This window comes from Physella acuta, unplaced genomic scaffold (assembly GCF_028476545.2).
Source record: "Physella acuta isolate Inbredline_101_S28 unplaced genomic scaffold, ASM2847654v3 ptg000017l, whole genome shotgun sequence".
NCBI classification, from domain to species: domain Eukaryota; kingdom Metazoa; phylum Mollusca; class Gastropoda; family Physidae; genus Physella; species Physella acuta.
The window spans coordinates 1,284,337-1,302,174 of NW_026731537.1; the positions used below are offsets into that span (position 1 = coordinate 1,284,337).

Below are 17,838 nucleotides of genomic sequence, written 5' to 3' on the forward strand. Positions count from 1 at the left end.
CAGGCCTGATTAAGGTCACTAAGTAAGTTTATTGGTAGTTTTCTAATGAATTTATACAGAAATTGGTGAACCTAAATATATTCTGTCCACATGAAAAAATCTTTTTAGATAATTATTCACTGCATAAGCTCATCTTCATTAGTGATCAAAGCAATCAATCTAATTAATGATTGTCAATGTTCTTTAAAATAAGTGACGGTCAATGTTGGCGTCCAACATTTTTTTTGTAGATATCAACTTTTGTTGGTGTAGATGTCAACTTTTGTTGGTGTAGATGTCAACTTTTGTTGGTGGAGATGTCAACTTTTGTTGGTGTAGATGTCAACTTTTGTTGGTGGAGATGTCAACTTTTGTTGGTGTAGATGTCAACTTTTGTTGGTGGAGATGTCAACTTTTGTTGGTGTAGATGTCAACTTTTGTTGGTGTAGATGTCAACTTTTGTTGGTGTAGATGTCAACTTTTGTTGGTGGAGATGTCAACTTTTGTTGGTGGAGATGTCAACTTTTGTTGGTGGAGATGTCAACTTTTGTGCTTGTCGTTGTTGTCGACGAGTTTCCATGTTGCTGTTCTTTAAAATTGTTGTATTTATAATCCTAACTAGACAAACTTGTTAGAACAAAGACGGAAGTTGGTTCACCACAAAAAGCTAAACCGTTTGTATACAAACTTGACTTAAAATATAATTTCAGTTTTAAAAAAGAAATAGCAATCCTACGTCAAAACTAGCATGAGCTATAATTAAAATCTATGCATGATGGTGACATGACGTATGGTGGCGACTTATTGACGTGTGGTGGTGACATAATGACGTATGGTGGGGACAAATTCTTTTCACTGACGTATGGTGGGTGTGTCAGATCACAGAGCAATCTGGCCAATGAAACGTGGGCAATACTTCCAGCTGTTTTTTCCCCTGATCGTCATTGATCGCCCCCTAATTCCGACAGTCTAACACTCCCTAACACTTTCAAAACTACCCAGCTGTTACATTATAATATGCTGGTTTTTAAACCTATGTATGTCCACAGAACATTGAAAAAAAAAACATCGAAGGTTAAGATAATCGTTTGCCGATCGGATTGCGAAAGATTGGGATCAGAAAAATATTTCAGGCTAATCTCTTCAGTAAGCTCCCTATGACGGTAGTGAGCCAATTTTATCATAACTCTAGTGAGACCATTTGATTATAACTCTAGTGAGACAATTTGATTATAACTCTGGTGAGACAATTTTATCATAACTCTAGTGAGACAATTTTATCATAACTCTAGTGAAACAATTGTTGTTCTTGTGGTTTTAGGGTGATGGGCAAGCTGTAAAGTCTAGTGACCAAACGGTCGTCGAGTGACAGAGTTTAATGGTCAAATGATGGTCAGTTAATTAGGTTTTTAGCAGTCAAACGGTACACACATTTTTTACTAAAGATTTTGGAGCAAAAACTACTACAGCTGACTCTAATTGTTAACCCTGATCTATAACTACAGCCACTACACTGTATACAGATATATTGTTAAAACCTGATCTATGACTACACTACCACACTGTATACAGATATATTGTTAACCTGATCTATGACTAGAGCCACTCCACTGTATACAGATATATTGTTAAACCTGATCTATGACTACTATCAGCCAATTGTATGGAATCATTCTGAGGTTATTTGGTTACGAAATACCGACAGTTGCGTCACAGAGATCTTTAAACATCTGAAAAAAGGTACATGACTTTAGCATGTACATGACATCGTGTAGATGACATGCAGATGACATGTAGATAGCATGCAGTTAACATTCCTATTTTTAAGTTTTCAATGCTGAAATGACAATAAAACTGACCAAAAAAACATGTTATTTTTTTATGTTAATTTTTGTTTGAGTTGCAGTTCTTCAGGGCGGGGGTGGAGGTGTGTTATGTCATTTAAATATGCACATATGGATTCTGGGACAGAGTTATATAAAGAGTGGAGTGGAGGGGAGGATGTAGAATCTTCTGACGTCATTTGTTGACGTCGATCTAATTTAGAAAATTTGGTCACTCGACAAATTGGCAACTTAACCTCTTAAATTACTTGATCATTAAACAGACATCGACCACTGACGATTGTACAACTGACCATTGACCATTCTACAACTGGCCCTTGACTATGCTACAACTGTCCACTGACCATTCTACAGATTAACATCAAGTAAACCAATGATCATTGATCTTCCATATTCGCTGATAAAAACAACCTCCCTCTTGGCTATAACTTAATTCCTTTTTAAACCTATTTTTATGTGGTTGATTCGACCAGTTCAAGTAAAAAAATCATACTTTTACAAAGGTTTTTAAAACTTTTAATTTTCCGGGACTTTCTCCCCACGACGGTTGTTTTCAAGCATCCTGCGACCGATGGAATTATACCTATCTAAAACTAGCGTATTTATCTGACACACCTGATACAGCTAGCTACAGGTTTCTGTTAAAGCCTTTAATGCTGCATAGAGGATTATCCTAGCAGATAACTGGATTATTGCTAGGCTCTTTATCCCGAACAGCTGTTATTACTGGACCAATTAAACGCTGAAGTATATCTAACAGGTTTATAGTGTTGCTGCGGGAACACCTTCAAAGGTAGGCTACCCAACTCTATACTCAACCGTGCTAAAATTGTGTGCACAGAGCTAGGTGATGTGGTACCAAACCTACACTTCACTAGACCGTCAGAAAAAAGGTAGGCTACCCAACTCTATACTCAACCGTGGTAAAATGGTGTTCACGGGGCTATGTGATGTGGTACCAAACCTACATGTCACTAGAGCATAGCCACAGGGAGACTACAGGCTAGACCATCAGGAAACAGGAAGATTAGACCATCAGAAAAAAATGAAGGCTACAGGCTAGGCCATTAGGCAACAGGAAGACTAGACCATCAGATGTTTATACCTAACCGAGTGGTAGTTTATTTCATATGTTTGCCGCTCCAGTAAAATAACCTGAATTAAAATTTAAGCCAATACCATAATGCAAGTGGGTACGCTAAAATCACGAAAGATTTTTAAAATAACCCCTTAGACGTTTTTAAAACGTTTTATAAATCAAACAGTGAAGTACCCACAGAAAAGAAACATTACTTCAATTAGTCATACACTTAGAAAACGTACTTTTCCACGAAAAGTACACAACAACTAGTGCTAAAATTCGTTTTATTTCAAGGACTGCCAACTAGCAATTTAATTTGGCAGTACATGATCATTTAGCGTCTAGTTCAGCCTACTGAATGTCTGCAAATGGAGGGACCATTTCAATAAAGCTGATAATAGAGAACTGTGGGGGGACCTGAACTATCGAGCGTCGGAGTGAAGCTGTTGGTATAATCAGGGCTCAAGGCGGACTGTATGGTAAGACCGTGATGGTCAGCACTATGGTGGTCAGCACAATGATGGTCAGCACAATGATGGTCAGCACAATGATGGTCAGCACAATGATGGTCAGCACTATGGTGGTCAGCACAATGATGGTCAGCACAATGATGGTCAGCACTATGGTGGTCAGCGGTCAGCACTATGGTGGTCAGCGGTCAGCACTATGGTGGTCAGCACTATGGTCAGCACTATGATGGTCAGCACTGTGATGGTCAGCACTATGGTGGTCAGCACTATGGTGGTCAGCACTATGGTGGTCAGCACTATGGTCAGCACTATGGTCAGTACTATGGTGGTCAGCGGTCAGCACTATGGTGGTCAGTACTATGGTGGTCAGCACTATGGTGGTCAGCACTATGGTGGTCAGCGCTATGGTGGTTAGCACTATGGCGGTCAGCACAATGATGGTCAGCACTATGGTGGTCAGCGCTATGGTGGTCAGCGCTATGGTGGTTAGCACTATGGTGGTCAGCACTATGGTGGTCAGCACTTTGGTGGTCAGCACTATGGTGGTCAGCACTATGGTGGTCAGCACTATGGTGGTCAGCACTATGGTCAGCGGTCAGCACTATGGTGGTCAGCGGTCAGCACTATGATGGTCAGCACTATGGTGGTCAGCACTATGGTGGTCAGCACTATGGTGGTCAGCGGTCAGCACTATGGTGGTCAGTACTATGGTGGTCAGCACTATGGTCAGCACTATGGTGGTCAGTACTATGGCGGTCAGCACTATGGTGGTCAGTACTATGGTGGTCAGCACTATGGTGGTCAGCACTATGGTGGTCAGCACTATGGTGGTCAGCGCTATGGTGGTCAGCACTATGGTGGTCAGCGGTCAGCACTATGGTGGTCAGCGGTCAGCACTATGATGGTCAGCACTATGGTGGTCAGCACTATGGTGGTCAGCGGTCAGCACTATGGTGGTCAGTGCTATGGTGGTCAGCACTATGATGGTCAGCACTATGGTGGTCAGTACTATGGTGGTCAGTACTATGGTGGTCAGCACTATGATGGTCAGTACTATGGTGGTCAGCACTATGATGGTCAGCGGTCAGCACTATGGTGGTCAGCACTATGGTGGTCAGCACTATGGTCAGCACTATGGTGGTCAGTACTATGGTGGTCAGCACTATGATGGTCAGCACTATGGTGGTCAGCACTATGGTGGTCAGCACTATGGTGGTCAGCACTATGGTGGTCAGCGGTCAGCACTATGGTGGTCAGCGGTCAGCACTATGGTGGTCAGCGGTCAGCACTATGATGGTCAGCACTATGGTGGTCAGCACTATGGTGGTCAGCACTTTGGTGGTCATCGGTCAGCACTATGGTGGTCAGTACTATGGTGGTCAGCACTATGATGGTCAGCACTATGGTGGTCAGCACTATGATGGTCAGCACTTTGGTGGTCAGCACTTTGGTGGTCATCGGTCAGCACTATGGTGGTCAGCACTTTGGTGGTCAGCACTATGGTGGTCAGCACTATGGTGGTCAGCGGTCAGCACTATGGTGGTCAGCACTATGGTGGTCAGCACTATGGTGGTCAGCACTATGGTGGTCAGCACTATGGTGGTCAGCACTATGGTCAGCACTATGGTCAGCACTATGGTGGTCAGCGGTCAGCACTATGGTGGTCAGCGGTCAGCACTATGGTGGTCAGCGGTCAGCACTATGGTGGTCAGCGGTCAGCACTATGATGGTCAGCACTATGGTGGTCAGCACTATGGTGGTCAGTACTATGGTGGTCAGCGGTCAGCACTATGGTGGTCAGTACTATGATGGTCAGCACTATGGTGGTCAGCACTATGGTGGTCAGCACTATGATGGTCAGCACTATGGTGGTCAGCACTATGGTGGTCAGCGGTCAGCACTATTATGGTCAGCACTATGGTGGTCAGCACTATGATGGTCAGCACTATGGTGGTCAGCACTATGGTGGTCAGCGGTCAGCACTATGGTGGTCAGTACTATGGTGGTCAGTACTATGATGGTCAGTACTATGGTGGTCAGCACTATGGTGGTCAGCACTAATGTCAGCACAATGCCAAGCGCCCGCCATGGTCACTTTCCCCGAGTCAACTCAGGGACGTCACCCAGTCCAATATATGGAGGTCTTTAAACTTGAATAAATAAACAAGCGGAGTAGCATCCCCTACATGGCCAGCTGTTGACAAATTACGTCATACAACCGGCTTAAGGTGTGACAGTTATGCGAGGCCCCACTTCTGTAGTCTAGGGCGATGTGTTGGGGGGGGGGAGGGGTGAAATGGGGCGAGTCAGGGTTTATTGAAGGGGTGAAGGTTTAGGAGGAAAGTGCAAAATATAGTACTAGGTTAGAGAATTGATTTTTTTTTATTTTTCAAATATTTTATTTGTATTAGCACATTGATCAAAAACGTGTCTTATTTGTTCGGGGGGGGGGGGGGGGGGGTAGGTGGCGTGTTGCAAAATAAAATCTGGTGGGCAGTGTTTCTTCCAGACTATTTTCTCCGGGGGGGCACTTGAAATCTTCGGGGGGGCGGTAAACTTTCTTCGGGGGGGCGGACACTGTTAAAAGTATATATTTTCTATATAAATTATATAAATTTCATTTCGTTCGGGGGGGCGGTAAAAATTTTTCGGGGGGGCTTCGCCCCCCCGAAGAGATGCCTGGAAGAAACTCTGCTGGTGGGGTGTGGTGGTAGCATTTGTGATGTGTGTAAGTACGGGGGAAGAATGAGGGCATGTATTAGATTTGTGCGGATTTGACATTTGTGTGGGGTGAGGGGAGAGGTATGGTAGTGTGTGTGTGGCGTGATGCAAGTTGTATCGGTGTGTTGAGTGAGAATTTATATGTGTATGTATGTGTAGGTTATTTGTGGAGGTATTTATGTGTGTTGAGTGAGTAGATATATGTGTATGTATGTGTAGGTTATTTGTGTAGGTATTTATGTGTGTTGAGTGAGTAGATATATGTGTATGTATGTGTAGGTTATTTGTGTAGGTATTTATGTGTGTTAAGTGAGTAGATATATGTGTATGTATGTGTAGGTTATTTGTGTAGGTATTTATGTGTGTTGAGTGAGTAGATATATGTGTATGTATGTGTAGGTTATTTGTGTAGGTATTTATGTGTGTTGAGTGAGTAGGTATATGTGTATGTATGTGTACGTTATTTGTGTAGGTATTTATGTGTGTTGAGTGAGTAGGTATATGTGTATGTATGTGTAGGTTATTTGTGTAGGTATTTATGTGTGTTGAGTGAGTAGGTATATGTGTATGTATGTGTACGTTATTTGTGTAGGCATTTATGTGTGTTGAGTGAGTACTTGTTTACGTCACCTGACAAACAGGACAGGACCTAGAGATGACCAGATGACCAGGACAGGGCCTAGAGATGACCAGACGACCAGGACAGGGCCTAGAGATGACCAGATGACCAGGACAGGGCCTAGAGATGACCAGGACAGGGCCTAGAGATGAACAGATGACCAGGACAGGGCCTAGAGATGACCAGGACAGGGCCTAGAGATGACCAGATGACCAGGAAAGGGCCTAGAGATGACCAGGACAGGGCCTAGAGATGACCAGGACAGGGCCTAGAGATGACCAGATGACCAGGACAGGGCCTAGAGATGACCAGGACAGGGCCTAGAGATGACCAGACGACCAGGACAGGGCCTAGAGATGACCAGATGACCAGGACAGGGACTAGAGATGACCAGGACAGGGCCTAGAGATGACCAGATGACCAGGACAGGGCCTAGAGATGACCAGGACACGGCCTAGAGATGACCAGGACAGGGCCTAGAGATGACCACGACAGGGCCTAAAGATGACCAGATGACCAGGAAAGGGCCTAGAGATGACCAGATGACCAGGACAGGGCCTAGAGATGACCAGATGACCAGGACAGGGCCTAGAGATGACCAAATAACCAGGACAGGGCCTAGAGATGACCAGATGACCAGGACAGGGCCTAGAGATGACCAGATGACCAGGACAGGGCCTAGAGATGACCAGATGGCCAGGACAGGGCCTAGAGATGACCAGGACAGGGCCTAGAGATGACCAGGACACGGCCTAGAGATGACCAGACGACCAGGACAGGGCCTAGAGATGACCAGATGACCAGGACAGGGCCTAGAGATGACCAGGACAGGGCCTAGAGATGACCAGATGACCAGGACAGGGCCTAGAGATGACCAGGACAGGGCCTAGAGATGACCAGATGACCAGGAAAGGGCCTAGAGATGACCAGGACAGGGCCTAGAGATGACCAGATGACCAGGACAGGGCCTAGAGATGACCAGGACAGGGCCTAGAGATGACCAGATGACCAGGACAGGGCCTAGAGATGACCAGGACAGGGCCTAGAGATGACAAGATGACCAGGAAAGGGCCTAGAGATGACCAGGACAGGGCCTAGAGATGACCAGATGACCAGGACAGGGCCTAGAGTTGACCAGATGACCAGGACAGGGCCTAGAGATGACCAGATGACCAGGACAGGGCCTAGAGATGACCAGATGACCAGGACAGGGCCTAGAGATGACCAGATGACCAGGACAGGGCCTAGAGATGACCAGGACAGGGCCTAGAGATGACCAGATGACCAGGAAAGGGCCTAGAGATGACCAGGACAGGGCCTAGAGATGACCAGATGACCAGGACAGGGCCTAGAGTTGACCAGATGACCAGTACAGGGCCTAGAGATGACCAGATGACCAGGACAGGGCCTAGAGTTGACCAGATGACCAGGACAGGGCCTAGAGATGACCAGATGACCAGGACAGGGCCTAGAGATGACCAGATGACCAGGACAGGGCCTAGAGATGACCAGATGACCAGGACAGGGCCTAGAGATGACCAGGACAGGGCCTAGAGATGACCAGATGACCAGGAAAGGGCCTAGAGATGACCAGGACAGGGCCTAGAGATGACCAGATGACCAGGACAGGGCCTAGAGTTGACCAGATGACCAGTACAGGGCCTAGAGATGACCAGATGACCAGGACAGGGCCTAGAGATGACCAGATGACCAGGACAGGGCCTAGAGATGACCAGATGACCAGGACAGGGCCTAGAGATGACCAGGACAGGGCCTACACACCAGACACACGTGTTCTAAATGACACCATTCTACACCCTCCCCTTCTCCCCCCCCCCCCCCCCCACCCCCCTTTAGGGACAACAACAGCCTGCAGACAACAAGAGTTGTGTAAGATATTCAATGATACAGTGTCGTCCGCCTGTTTTCATTATAAGGACACGATCGCTACAGTCGACATGGTGAGTCACGAATATTTTCTATTCATTTCATCAGTTATGACAAAACACAAATCTCAACCTTTTTTATGAATGTCATTTAATTTGCTATTTTTATTTTGACAAAGTTTATTCCCCGAGAAAAATGTATGCAATAAAAATATTTAATCAGGACCTGGATTATATCGGTGGTGTGCTGATTCGGTACATATCTTGTTCCGTGTCATTTTAACTAGTTTTTTTAACCCATGACCTTGATTGTTAACTTGTAGCGACTAGAAAAACACAGTGTTATTCCGTTACCGAAATATCAACGTACACGATAAATGTAGATAAGTACCACAAAAACACAAAATATCAACATACACGATAAATGTAGATAAGTACCACAAACAGTCAATTTTTTAGTAACATGTATCTATATCAGTGGTTCCCAACCTTTTTCGAGTGGCGACCCCCTTTCATAAAACATTAGTGACCCGCGACCCCCATATAAGTAACAAGTCGAAATTAGTAAAGAAAATAATAATAATTAATATTTTCTAGTAGACTTTCAATATGAATTCTTCTTGATAACTGTTTTAATACGATGAGCAAAATTACATGCTATTAACAAGCATTAACTAGCATTAACAATTAAATTTTGCTAATTTAAGAATTCATCTTGTTATTCATCGGCAATGCTGGTAACATCAAAGAAAGCAGAGAATGGGTGACAATGCAGATTCTTCTTCTTTCAGCTCGGGGAAAATAACGCCGCAGTTCGTTGTCAAGAGATTCAAGATGCACGGAATCCTTTAAAAATTGTATCTATCACACCACACTGCAGAGTTTCTCAAACATGGCAGTATTTCAAATATTTATTTTTCCTCGCCAATTTTGCAGCTTTGATAAAAATGCCAAGAGATTATCATGAAAAGAGATAATATTCGTTCCTTTATCAGGTTAAGCTTATGTTGATGTTCGAATATATCTGCTAGGTATGATACTCTCTCCAACCACGCCATCTCGTTAAAGTATATCAAAAGATCTAGTTTCCTTGCACTTCCAAGAACAACTTGATTTCATCTTTCAATTCAAAAACACGATTGACATTTCCTATTGACAGCCAGCGTACTGAAGTGTAGAACCTCGTGATCTGTATTCATTTCTTTGCACAGTTCTTGAAACAGACAGGTGTTTAGGGCTCCAGATTTAATATGACTTGCGACTTTTATTAGCAATGGAGTCGGATAAGTCTTGCTGGCGAGGGCATATGTGAATCATGCAGTGGATTCCCTTTCATTAGGGAGCTAAATCTTTTACCTTTTACTTTTTTCTGAAACCCCCATTTTGACCCAACCATGACGCACCATCCGTACAAGCCCTACAGCCGTTTCCCCATTTTAATCCTCCAGTTTCAAAAAACGTATTTATTTTCTCCATGATATCTTCACAAAACATCAACTCTTATTTGCTAACATCTGAATGAATATATTTCACAAAGACAAGCAACTGCGAACACGAACTCACGTCTGTCGATTCGTCAACTTGAAAATCAAACAATGGTGAAAGCTTGATTTCATTCTAAATTTGTCTTTTAATATAAGCAGCTGCATAGTATTATTAGACAGAGATATTTGTTGCATCTTTACTGCACTGGAATCACCAAGAATTAATTTTACCATCTTCAGCATACATGGTTTGATGAGATTTTCTCCTTTGTGTGAGAGGTTTTTTGCTTGGCAATTTCTAATACTACTTCATATGATGCTTGCACTAATGCTGTGTTTTCTTGGTGAAAACGTTCTGTTCGATCAAGTCTCTGACGTTTGCAACTAGCTTCGTGCCGACAAAAGAACTACATATCTTTTTTGGTGCGTTCCGAATGACTCGTCTCAAATTGACGTTTGGCAGTTTTCATAGACTCCCGACTAAGAACAACTTTGCACAGTACAAATTGGTTATTCTCTATTCCATTTCCAGTGATATTAGTAATGCCGAATTTCAAATATTTTTCTAAATATTTATGTTTTTTATTCATTGCTAGAGTTTAGTCTACCAGTTGGCGACCCCCCAGAAACCCCCAGGTTGGGAACCCATGATCTATATGGTCAAAACAGTCAAGTTTTTTTTTAAAGTCACATGTATCTAAGTGGTAAAAATTCAGCGCAATAGTTTTAAATTATTTCATCCCTCCGTTTGACGGTTCTCTAGCAATCTTCTGGCCAGTCATAGTGGCGATATTCGCTGGATCCTCACAGATAACCCCCTGCCAACCTCTAGTTACAACCCCGTGTCAACCCCAACGCCAACCCTCGTCCTACCCTAAGGATAAGCCTTGTACCCACTACCCACTCTATCTTAAGCGAGACGATTGAGACGTACATCAGAGTGACGCCACACCAAATCAGGTTAGACAACCAGCAATTCACGTCTACCAGAGCTACAAGAAAACAAGGGCGATAACTGGGGTGTGACGACACAAGCCACTCTGTATGTGTGTGTATGTATTCTACGGTAAGTGTGACGATACAAGTTATTGTGTGTGTGTGTGCTACAGTTCATGAATGGGTAACAGTCCCTAAAATTGGAACAGTTGAGATTATACAATAGTTCAGATAGTGCCGCAGTTGGAGCAGGCACAAATAGATGCCAGTTCTGGAGCCCCCCCCCCATTAGAGGCAACTGACAGGGGGTTCAAATGGCGGGGGTCGGTCGGGTGGCGAGTTGCTGGATCGGGGTAACAAAATAGTTAGTATTGTTTCTTCTGCAACCTACCATTACAGAAATAATAGATATTTAATGACTAAATTTACGGCATTTATACCAAAATGTTAATGGCGTTTAGTTTAGAAGGTAGATCTACTTAGTTTTTAAAATGCAGCTAAATAAATAAAAACTTACTTTATTCGTATATCCTTTTCCAGTATCCGGGCACGTTTTTAGGAAAGAAATATTCCATATAAAGTACTCAGTCAGGATTATATCAAAGGTTTTGACTAAAATAGTCACACAAGTCACTTCTCTCCCTTTAGCTTTGTGACAGCAACGCGAGAGTCACTTCTCTCCCTTAAGTTTTGGTTGGTTTTTTTTTCACATAGACGGCCATGACTCAGTGACGTCACGGTCTCTACTCACGTGCGAGCAGACACAAGCAACTGGTTTAGTATCGATACCTTTCCTTAATAAAATTAGTATCGCTAATTGTCTTCGATAAGTTTAGTATCGATAACTGTCATAACTGTTATAAATAGGTTTCTATAGCTATAAAAATGTAGCCTACTTTTGCAACAACTGTTTTAGTATCAACATCTGTTATTGATTAGTTTCTTGAAACGAAAACATGGACCTCAACTTTAAAAACTTGGTGAATCATAAAAAGCTATATACAGTCACAGCCTATACACCTTACATGCACAAAAACAAATTTAAAAAGCTTATTAATTTAGTGGGGGGTTTTTTTCAGAGCCTATGCCCGTGATTTAGCTAAGTAACATTTACTTGATGTTTTAACTTAATTAATAAAACACAATTTACTTGATGTTTTAACTTAATTAATTAAACACAATTTACTTGATGTTTTAAATTAATTAATAAAACACAATTTACTTGATGTTTTAAATTAATTAATTAAACACAATTTACTTGATGTTTTAAATTAATTAATTAAACACAATTTACTTGATGTTTTAAATTAATTAATTAAACACAATTTACTTGATGTTTTAAATTAATTAATAAAACACAATTTACTTGATGTTTTAAATTAAATAATAAAACACAATTTACTTGATGTTTTAAATTAATTAATAAAACACAATTTACTTGATGTTTTAAATTAATTAATTAAACACAATTTACTTGATGTTTTAAATTAATTAATTAAACACAATTTACTTGATGTTTTAAATTAATTAATTAAACACAATTCACGCAATAATGTGATGGGTCAAGTGTCCACATACCGAACATAGAGAGAATATGTGTCGCTGTTAGAAAAATGGTGTGTGTAGCAGTTGAGGTGTTACGACATATGTAACACACAGGTGAGGTGTTCCCACACATTGGCCTTACCACTCGGTGGATGGAAACATTCAAACTAATATAACACTTTACCAATTAACATACTCAGTGGCGTAGGCAGGGGGGAGGTTAAGGGGGGTCATAACCCCCCCCCCCCCCCATAGACCCCTCGGTATATATATAAAGTATGAGGGGGGGTGTAAACCGAAAGTTTGAGGGGGGTGCAAATCGAAAGTTTGAGGGGCTGTGTGCAAATCGAAAGTTTGTCCCCGGGTAAAAATTTGAAACCCTTCCCCCCTCCCCCCCCCCCCATGAGACGATCCTGGCTATGCTACTGAACACACTACCTATTAACACACTACCAATTAACACACTGCCAATTAACACACTGCCAATTAACAGACTATCAATTAACACACTAACAACTAACACACTATCAATTAACACTACCAATTAACACACTACCGATCGACACACTACCAATTAACACACTACAAATAATGTGAAATTTTATTTCCTGGCAACTGATAATTAAATCTCCCCTGAAGTGTTTATATATATATATATATATATATATATATATATATATATATATATATATATATATATATATATATATATATATATATATATAGGCCCTATAGTATATAGATTGAACTATTTGACACACAGCCGTTATGGAGTATCGTGTGCCTACAAGTGTGTACAACTAATTGATTAACACCTGTGTAATTAGTGAGCTGTTGCTGGGTCCAGATGATACCATTTTACGCGACCAGTTTTTGTCAAATGTCAGTCCAAACCCACGTCTCATGAATTTTAGAACCACTACATCTGCCGGCTTAATTAAAGTCCAAAGCTTCTAAAATTTTAGAACCACTACATCTGCCGGCTTAATTACAGTCCAAGGCTTCCAAAATTTTAGAACCACTACATATGCCGGCTTAATTACAGTCCAAGTCTTCCAAAATTTTAGAACCACTACATCTGCCGGCTTAATTACAGTCCAAGGCTTCCAAAATTTTAGAACCACTACATATACTGGCTTAATTAAGTCCAAGGCTTCCAAAATTTTAGAACCACTTCATCTGCCGGCTTAATTAAAGTCCAAAGCTTCCAAAATTTTAGAACCACTGCGCTAGACTGACTTAACTAAAGTCAAAGTTCAAGGTTTGCACAACAATAAATAAAACCAGAACAGGTCTAGCGAACATGTCAGCCTACCTTTGGCCTACATTAACACAAATATAACTAACGCAACTTTTGAAATTTAAACCTTGACACCACACCTGTTTCCGTCTTTCCGCCTGAACTCACAAGAAATTATTTCAATGATTGCTTACACGCTAGGGTCTAATTCTGTAACAATTCTATTTATAGCACCTGTCGCTCAACTCAGACCTTGTGAAATCACACAGTAAGTTTAGTGTGAGGTCTGACCTAGAGAAGGACGGTCCCAGGTCCTGAAATCAATGTGTCCACTGGTCGAAGAAAAATCAGCTTGAGTCAGAGCGACTGTCTGATCGTCTGCTAGCCACATGTCAACACGGCAGGCACATCACAACTTTACATGAGAGTGTCCTCCCCTTTCGACCCCAATCACAGCCCACGATTGATGAATTAGCTTTAAAATCGATTGAATCTTTCTGATTTACCCCACACAAAATGTAACACGGGTGAATATCGATACAAACTGCACGTGTGTAAAATCCAGACACGTCCACTTAAAAAGAAATATTTCACGTGCTCACTTCAAGCCGCCTGCCAGCAGACGTAACCTCACACATCCGCCTAGCCGTGCTGTTGATATACACACCCCGAGGCTACACACAACACTCGCCGTGTATACATGCCCTCGCCACTAGTCTACCCGCCCTCGGTGTAAAGAACAAATTCATTGCGTTCTAAGCTTTTTTTTTCTTCTTGTCATAATTAAGGACCGTATCAGTTTGCATTGAGTGTGTGTGTGTGGGGGGGGGGGGGTAAGGGTAGGGAAGGGTATAGGAAGGGGTGGCGTTTTAAACACGACTCAGGTATGGCCTTGTGTGTTGAGCCTGCATGTTGATTTACTCATATGCACCAAACTGTTTTACGTGCAGACGATCCCAGCACATACTTGTACATGCGCCCACTAAAAACATTTTGTCGAGTCACCCCACTCCTTCCGCACCCTCCCCTCCACGCTGCCCAATTTTCGACTGCCTCCAAGTAAATCGATAGCCCGTCTGAATAAACCCGAGCAGTGCATACTCCGCCTAGATAACACACTATGCTAATGGTAAACAACACACCACGTGATACAGGCTGATTTGCATATAAAAACATTGGCTGTACCGAAGTAAACAATATCTTCAGAGTTCCACGTGACTGTTTTGTTTACTCTTGTGTCACGTGGTTTTATTTACCACCGGTGATTGGTCCTTGCATGACCGTTTGTTTTTTACTTGGCGTGAACATTCCGTGATTCGTGACGTCAGAGTCAGATAATAAATGACTCCTGACTCCAACTGACTGACGTTTCAGCAATAGCTTCTCAGCAAAGTTGAAAGTATTTCAGTCATTTACTTGACTCAAGTCAACCGAATGACAGCCACCACTTACGTGTTTGTGAAATGACAACATTATGTAATACACTGCAATCTGTAGTTAATTAACTAAGTCACAAAAACAAAAATCCCATGGACTTTTTATTAAAAGCGAAGTCAAACCATCAACATAAAAACGTTAATCCGAATACCCACAGGGCAAGGGGGGGGGGGGGTTGAGTTTGAGGCATAGATAAATGATAAAACGCACCACCGATGCTTTATATCTGTGGACACACCCACCGTCTACCTTACGATGTAGGGCCTAGCTATTGTTTTTCTTGACCAAACAAAAAATAGTTCAGTCGTTAGCCAACTCGTTATAGGCCTAGACTGATACATTCAACATTTTCTGCGCGAACTTTGATCACGTGCTACTGATTAATAGGAAAAACAAAATAACTGTTGTCGTCTAGCTTCGCCACCCCCCCCCCCACCCCCCCCCCCTCCTCTCCCACACCAAACGTTTATTTAAAGACAAAAGTTGCCGCATGTTGAATTAGTGGAAAAATTCTCGGCTGACATTTACTGGCGTCAGATTGTAATCACGTGCTCTCACATTACCTAACTCACCAATCACGTGGTCTCGGCTTTAATGGGTTTGTAAAAAAAAATGAAATTTAAGTTGGCCAGTCGTCTTGCTGTTGAGGTGATCGACGTTTTATATTCGCTTTCATATTTCTATAAAATGAGTTGCCACCCCCCCCCCCCCCCCCCGTAGTGTTATATAAGAATATTCGAGAAAATTTAGGGGAGATCACTCCCGGTTTATTTTCACTTGTGACGTCATGACCACTGAACGAAGACACAGACCCCCATCCTCCCCTCCTCCCCCCCCCCCCCCCCCCCGACTTGTCACTGCATAGATCGATGCACGTTTATTTACTTGATGATGCCATCTGTAAAGGTCTATCCCACTACATGTCAAGTCACGTGACCCCGGGAGGTCACTTGTTCAACTCATTAATCCCACTTTAACGTCTTTAAAAATAAAACATAAAGAAACGTTCTCATGTGGAGGTCTGAGACAAACACAACTCATCCATTTCCGGTGCTTTTATTCACTTCCTGTTTGCGGTCAGTCCAGTTACGCTATCTCCCCACCCTGACGGGGGTCAGTTAGGGCTAACATCATCGTTATCTCCCCACCGTGATGGGGGTCATTGGGGGTCAGGTCATTGATGGCAGACAATATCGTTATCTCCCCACCCTGACGGGCAGGTGTGGGTGGAACGTGTGCCCGACCCCCACGCCCAGCTTCCTGTGTGATTACAGTAACTCAACCTTCAGTGAACAGACGTGTGGGTGACAGTTGGTCGTCTGATAAAGGTGTCTAGTTGTTTGTCTGTCCTGTGGTCAGTTTGTAGTGTCTGTCCTGTGGTCACTTATTGTCCAGAGGTCAGTTTTATCCCGTGGTCAATTGAAAGAGGATTTCACATAACAAAAACAACTAACTAATCTTAACAGCTTGGGAAATTTTTAGTTTATAAAAAAAATTTTTTTGTAGAAACTCATCAGGATGTTTGGCTTCTAAAAATGTGATGAAATTAAAGTTTGAAACTCCGCACTTAAAGCGACTTAACATGACATACCTTGCCCTCTGCGTCCCACAAAATCTAACTCACGAGTCAATCAAGCGTAAAGTTCTTTGCTCACTGACGTGCCTCAAGGTCATTATAATGTAAGCCTTAACGGTTGGCCTATTCGCGACGTTTGTCACGCTGCAATGAATAACGTTAAAACATATTTCCTTCAAAGATTGGTGAATGTGACGTCACAGCGAGGGAGACTATCATCCTAGTGCGAATGGTTCGAACATGTAATCATCGAGTCAAATATTGATGAGCCATCAGTTTTCAAAATCAAATTTCACGCAACAGCTGTGATCCCACCTACTTACAGCTGAGCCAAACAAAATCAATTGATTAAAAATGTGCCTAGATCGATACAATAGATTTGTCCGGCCATCTTGAACTTTAGGCTCTCTCGCAAGATTCTGGTAGAGCCTTGATCCTATTAGCCGTCTCGCTACGTTTGTTAGTCGGTATGATTGGTCTCTTATGGCGGTGCTACATTGATGCGGGAATTCCCTGAAAGTGAGATTGGTTACGGGAATTCCGTTAAAGTGGGATTGGTTACGGGAATTCCCTGAAAGTGGGATTGGTTACGGGAATTCCGTGAAAGTGGGATTGGTTATGGGAATTTCCTGAAAGTGGGATTGGTTATGGGAATTTCCTGAAAGTGGGATTGGTTATGGGAATTTCCTGAAAGTGGGATTGGTTATGGGAATTTCCTGAAAGTGGGATTGGTTATGGGAATTTCCTGAAAGTGGGATTGGTTATGGGAATTTCCTGAAAGTGGGATTGGTTATGGGAATTTCCTGAAAGTGGGATTGGTTATGGGAATTTCCTGAAAGTGGGATTGGTTATGGGAATTCCCTGAAATTGGGATTGATTATGGGAATTCCTTGAAAGTGGGATTGGTTATGGGAATTCCAATGGTAGATACAAATGACAGGCCAATGGTAGATGCAAATGAAAGGTCAATAGCAGTTACAAATGACAGGCTAATGGTAGATACACATGACATGACAACAT

At 42.5% G+C, this 17,838-nt stretch overlaps 1 protein-coding gene across 6 annotated transcripts in view; it reads right to left on the minus strand.

Moving 5' to 3' along the window:
* The window catches only part of LOC131937351 (prestin), a 58,064-nt gene that overhangs the window by 27,053 nt on the left and 13,173 nt on the right, over positions 1–17,838 (minus strand). For 3 of the 6 annotated variants that reach the window (XM_059294733.1, XM_059294741.1, XM_059294698.1), the window contains exons 1-2: positions 14,312–14,473; positions 11,538–11,962 (exon numbers count right to left, since the gene is read on the minus strand). The exons of 1 other annotated variant lie outside the window; for it this stretch is intronic. The gene's annotated coding sequence lies outside the window, so the exon portion shown is untranslated. Of the gene's footprint in view, positions 1–11,537; positions 11,963–14,096; positions 14,474–17,838 lie in introns of those variants that run through there. 2 more of the 6 variants (XM_059294716.1, XM_059294708.1) reach the window with 2 other exon arrangements.